The sequence below is a fragment of the Lampetra planeri genome, chromosome 48 (assembly GCF_965212315.1).
Source record: "Lampetra planeri chromosome 48, kcLamPlan1.2.h2, whole genome shotgun sequence".
In the NCBI taxonomy this organism is placed as follows: Eukaryota; Metazoa; Chordata; class Hyperoartia; order Petromyzontiformes; family Petromyzontidae; genus Lampetra; species Lampetra planeri.
The window spans coordinates 2,643,793-2,649,792 of NC_136154.1; positions in this window are offsets into that span (position 1 = coordinate 2,643,793).

Genomic DNA, 6,000 nt, shown 5'->3' on the forward strand with positions numbered 1-6,000 from the left:
TGGTGGGGGGCCGGTCAAGCCCTCCACAACAGTGAAAATGGAATTCTGCATTTAATTTTGTAATTGGTTTATACATCGAGCGTTGCATGTGTAACAACGTGCTATGTGTGTTGTGCGTGGTGCGAGCAGCGCACGTGCCGCAGGTAGTTTTTTTTGTGATATGATGCTGTATTTATGTGACTTGTATCGAAATTGGCTCCAGTGCTTTTGCTGTTGACGGCAATAAACGTGGTTTTAAAAGTAAAAAAAAGTCTCCCTGTCCCTTCGTGCTCTCTCTCTCGCCTTATTTGGATTGTTATCTCCACACGAGATGCCAAGATGCGTGTCCGGTTCCCGCTAGTTGGTAACCAGTGCGGCAGATTTCTCTCGGCTGCCCACATCCTGTCACTCAAACCCACCCTGCCACAACTTCACCCTCAAGAGGTTAATGTGTGTGTGTAAGCTGGTGAAGGCGTGTGAGTGTGTGAAGAGGGGAGGGGTAATGTAGCGGTTAGCGTGCTGTGCTATGAACCTGTCGATCCGATTTCGATTCCCGCTTACGGCTAACACCAGTGATGATTATCTAAACCGGGTCTTGGGCCTCCCCTAAGTCGACTCAGCCTAAAATGAGTCGCTTGTGTGGGTGTGTAAACATCGCCACTGGGATACAAACGCGGTCGAGCGTGGTGTAGGCTACCCACCCGCCTCATGTGCCGTTCCGGCCTTCATATGTGCTGCTGCTACTCGCTAAGAGTACTTGCCTCAAGGCTCTGTTACAGGTTATACGGGAGATCTTAGTCTTCAAAGCATGCCAACGTGAACACACCCATAACTTGCGTTTTAATCAATGCGTGGCGCTTCGCCAAGCAATAACAGCATTGCAGACGAGTAACAACAAGAACGGATGATGGATGCATTTTAATAACTTCTTAACAATGGCAGCAGCCCAAAAACATTCCTGTGCTATATTTAAGCGTTTTGTCTGGGCATATCCACTGCCACCAACATACGTTATTTGGGATTGAAACAATACAAGTGTGAAGAATGTACGTAATTGTTTGTAAGGTCATATCGTTGGGTGCTGTGTTGGAGTGATGCCAACTACCTCGCCTGGTATACAGGAGGTCGTGGATTCGATGCCGACCCTGATGCCCGCTGCATATTTGGACACGAACTTGTTGCCTCCTTGTTGGTGAGACGTGAAGAGCGTTCTCTCTTCTTTCTTGTACGGCCTTCTTCCACGTGAGTAGAGTCTTTTACTTGTGTAAGTTTCTTCCACGTGAGTAGAGTCTTTTACTTGTGTAGGTTTCTTCCACGTGAGTAGAGTCTTTTACTTCCACGTAAGTACAGTCTTTTACTTGTGTGGGCGCAGCTTTCTTGTACCAATAGCCTCAGATCAATAGTCAGCCTCAGATCAATAGTCAGCTTCAGAATTGTCAGCCTAAGATCAAGTCAGCCTCAAAGCAATAGCCTAAAATCAATAGTCAAGCCTCAGATCAATTGTCAGCCTCGGATCAATAGTCAGACCGTAGTTCTATCCTCCCAATTAGATGCGATCCTCGCACGTACACCAACCCGCATTGACCAGCATGGTGAAATATGGTCAAATGTTCCTCACGTCCCGCATCACGTGGACTCAGAGTCCCTGTCCCAACAGTGGATTGATACCGGTTTCGGGGCCGTCCATAAATAACTTCACGCACCTGGGGGGGGGGGGGGTCGACATTTGTGACGATGTGTGACGAGGGTGGGGGTTGAGAAATGTGACGTCACGTAAAAATGCGCAACTTTAAATAAATATAGACAGCACGTTCTTCTTAATTAAATAGACTTTTTAATAAATGTTTTCTCCTACAACATCAGAGTGCAGCGCCACATTAAATACGCATTACAATGACAATAGTTTAAAGCGATTTGAAGCATGTTTTTTTTGGGTGGTGAGGGGGGCAGAGCTTTGTGACGTCATATTTGAGGGGGGGGGTCTGACTTTTTGTGACGCCGTGTGACGAAGGGGGGGGTCAAACATCGTCCAAAATCGCGTGACGTCATTTACGAACGGCCCATTAGTGCGTTTGTGTACGTGTAGGCATGCAGCTGTGTGTGTGCGAGGGCGTGTATGTGTTAGTGTGTGTGTGTGAGAGTGTATATGATAGTGTTGAGGGTGAGAGTGTGAGTGAGTGTGTGAGAGTGTGTTAGTGTGTGTGAGAGTGTGTATGAGAGTGTGTGTGAGAATGTGAGTGCGAGAGTGTGTGTGAAGGACACCACTGGGCAGTTGGAGGCAGTCGCCCTCCAGCAACAACTGAGGGCAGAGGAGCGGGGCTCACAACAACGAGCGCAGCACAGGGCAGATAACATCCAGCAAGTTGGCACAGTCGGGGTGCATCAGCCAGGCATCTCAGTCAGCCAACCCATCGCACCTCCTGGGTCTGTCCTGTGCCTCCAATCAGCAAGCCTTTGACACATCACGTGGCCTCAAAGTGCATCTTGCCTGGCACAGGCGCCGTTGTGATGTCACCATCACTTAGTGACAAATGGCGGGTATTCGTATTAGTGTGTGTGAGTGTGCATGTGTATTGCAAATCGGGGAGTGGTAGTGTAGCGGTTCACACACTGCTCTATGAACCCGGCGACCCGAGTTAGTTTCCTGCTCACGGCCACCAACCCAGAGTGACGATTATCTGAACCGGTCCTCGCCCACCCCCACCCCCCCCTAGATCGACTCAGTACCTGGTGCGGCGGTATGTAGTAAACCTCGCCACTGGGGAGAAAAAAGGCGGCCGGGCGTGGTACTGGCCACCAAACCTATCGTGTGCTGATCTTCATATGTGCTCGCTAACATAGCACTTGCCCCAACAATATGTTACATGCTATACGGGGGATTTTTGTCTTTGTATCGTGCGTCTCTCTATACCAGTGCTCGACTGGAATGTTCTGCTCTGGACAAACCAAACATTCGGCAAATCCGAACCAACCCCAACTGGAATCAGCAAACACTGCACTGCACAACACTCGTTCCCTATTCAGCCGAATCGAGCCAGAAACAGAAGAAAACAGGTATTAATTCCCACCTGGAAGCTTCTCTTTCAATGGGTTGGACTTGGCTGGCATCATCAAAGCATTCCACAATTAAATATAAAAACAACTAACAAATGTAATCATTATAATAACAGCAATAATAAGTATGCATCATAGCAATCACGCTATAAAGATTACATTCACGCTTAAACTTTAGTGGTTTTAATAAGACACAGTTTAAACGAGGATGGAGATTTTCAGACTGGAGATGCTAAGGGACCAAACGAGGTGGTTTCACAACACTTTTGGGCAGCAGATCTACATTAAAGGCTTTGGAGCTAAATTATTCGTGAAATATTGGTGGAAATATTCATAAGACACCCCGACTGGCGTTGCAGATGTGTGCAGGTTAGACTGAATAAAGAGCAGATCTAGGGACAAATAAAAATCGCCCTTCTCACGTCCAAGGGACATTTTCCAAGCCATGGCACAAATAGGAGGTCACAGTAAGATGCGACCTCCCATATACGACATTCACTGTCAATTGTAATGCAGCACAGTGAACCGAGCTGAGTTTGTTTAACGCGTATATCATCCATAATAGAGTTATTTTTGGGTTAGATCGCGTAAATGTGTGTCGTTATCGAAATTGAAAGAAATACATTTTAACCGTTCGGATAGCTATCGACTTAGTGCTGCATGGAAGCAAATAATCAAATAATACATTGCTTAAATGCATGCCTATACAGGCCACCATATTTCAATTCGGGATTACCATTGGTACGGCTATTTTAATACACACAATGGACAGGAAGGACAAGATCAAAGGGCTCGCATAATGCGCATACATAATGTACGTTGACTCATTAATCCCCCCCACTTTGCGCAAAAGTGTAGAAGTGTGACTGCAGGAATTCAAAGTGCCTTTACTGAAAGACCCAAAGAACCTCTCCGCCTCTGATCTCTACATCTGATTGGGTTAAATGATGATGTCACCCTGCTGCTCTATTTAAGACCGGGAGCAGGTGGAGGGCTTCACTATTCTGGTAAATTGCCCGATGATGCTGGATGTAATTACCAGCGAAACGTCATACTCAAAAATTGTAAATGGTGTGGATTCACTCTTCAACACACCGGTGGGCTAAAGTAGTGAACGATTTGTCTTTTGTTAACGTGACATATTTTTTTACTGATTGGCCGTGTCGGGTGGTGGAGGGTTGCGACACATTTATAAATAACACGATCTAACCCAAAAACCTTTATTATAAATAATATTCGTCGCGAAAGCCTACGTGTTAAACCTATCTACGTTACTTTACCGAAAGACCCAAAAAATAGGTGGGCTTCACAAATATGGTTGTCGCCTGATGAAGCCAGTTGTAATTACTGGCGAAACATTGTACTCAGTTTGTAAATGTTGTGGCTTGGCTCTCCAACACACCGGTGTGCTGTACTAGTGACGAATTGTCATGTTCTGTTTACGTGACAACCCTTGCGAGTTGGCTGTGTCGGGTGGTGGCGGGTTTTAACGACACACTTATACATTTATGCGATCTAACCCAAAAAAAGACCTCCTCTATTATGAGCTGAGTTTGATTCACACTCACTGTACCAATGATGCTGGATGTAATTACCGGCGAAACGTCACGCCGTTACTCTCACATTGTGAATGTTGTGATGGGTTTATCCACAATAGTGTTTTTTTGGGGGGTTCAATCACGTAACTATAAATGTGCCATTAAACCCGCCATCACCCGACACAGCCAATTAGTAAGGGTTGTCAAGTAAACAAAACGTGGCAATTAGTTATAAGTTGTGGGTTGACTCTCCAACACACAACCGGTTAGTGCTGAACTCGTAACTAATTGGCACGTTTTGTTTACGTAACAAACCTTACTGATTGGCTGTGGCAGGTTTAACGGCATGTGTAATGTAGCTCTCAGAGACACCATCTTATCTTTCCATATATTTATTGATAAAAAGTCCACTGACAACTCAACGAGTAACCACGAGTAACTATATACACTTGGTTAGTAAGACGACTCTCTATTCTGGGACATCTTCTCGTCTCAAGACATCTCGGCGATGATGAGGACGGTGATTCCACACACTAACAGCCCCCAGCTCCGGCTCGCGCCAGCTCTTATACCTCGCCCGGTCTGGCCACGCCCCTATTCTCGAATTCTGCTGTGTGAATCTCCACCCTTATTACACTTCCCCCGCCATTGGTTCCCGTGCTCCCCCTCACGTGACCCTGTCAACGTTCGTCGCAGCAATCACCATTAGCACGTCCATTAGTAACCATGGTCCCGGGGAACCAGACTGTCCCGCTATCCCTCCGCACTGTCTTTACACATGTATTACGAACGCGACCTAACCCCAAAAATAAACCCTTTTATTACGAGCTGAGTTTGTTTAAGTATACTGAAGAAGCGAACCCGATATGATAACACCAAAGTAGTCAAATGATGGGGTGACTGTTTATGAATTGGGAATGGAAAACGATAGCTTGCGAAATATGGGAACTACTAGAAGACAATTCGATGCGAGTCGCAGAATTGTATTATCATTGTCCAAAGGCAATAGCAGCAGGTCGGACAGATACGAGGGCAGACCTATGGACAATTGCCTTGTAACTAAATAAATAAATTGGAATCGTTTTCGCCGGTATGAAAGTTATGATTAAATACCTGCTCGACTCGAGCTATCAATGCTTTGATATTTGCATTGCCTTTGTGCTGTTCGCCTTTTGGCGTTGTTCTCTGGTCTAACACCCAGAGGTGTGGACTCTAGTCATGTGACTTGGACTCGAGTCAGACTCGAGTCATGAATTTGATGACTTGCGACTCGACTTGGACTTGCATAACAATGACTTTGTCCCACCTCTGCTAACACCGGTGGTGAGACAAGGCCATAAAGGAGGCTGTAGCTTTGGTGTCAACCAATTGGTTTCAAAGACAACGCATACATCATTATTATTGTAAAGGTCGCAGGGGGTTCGTATTT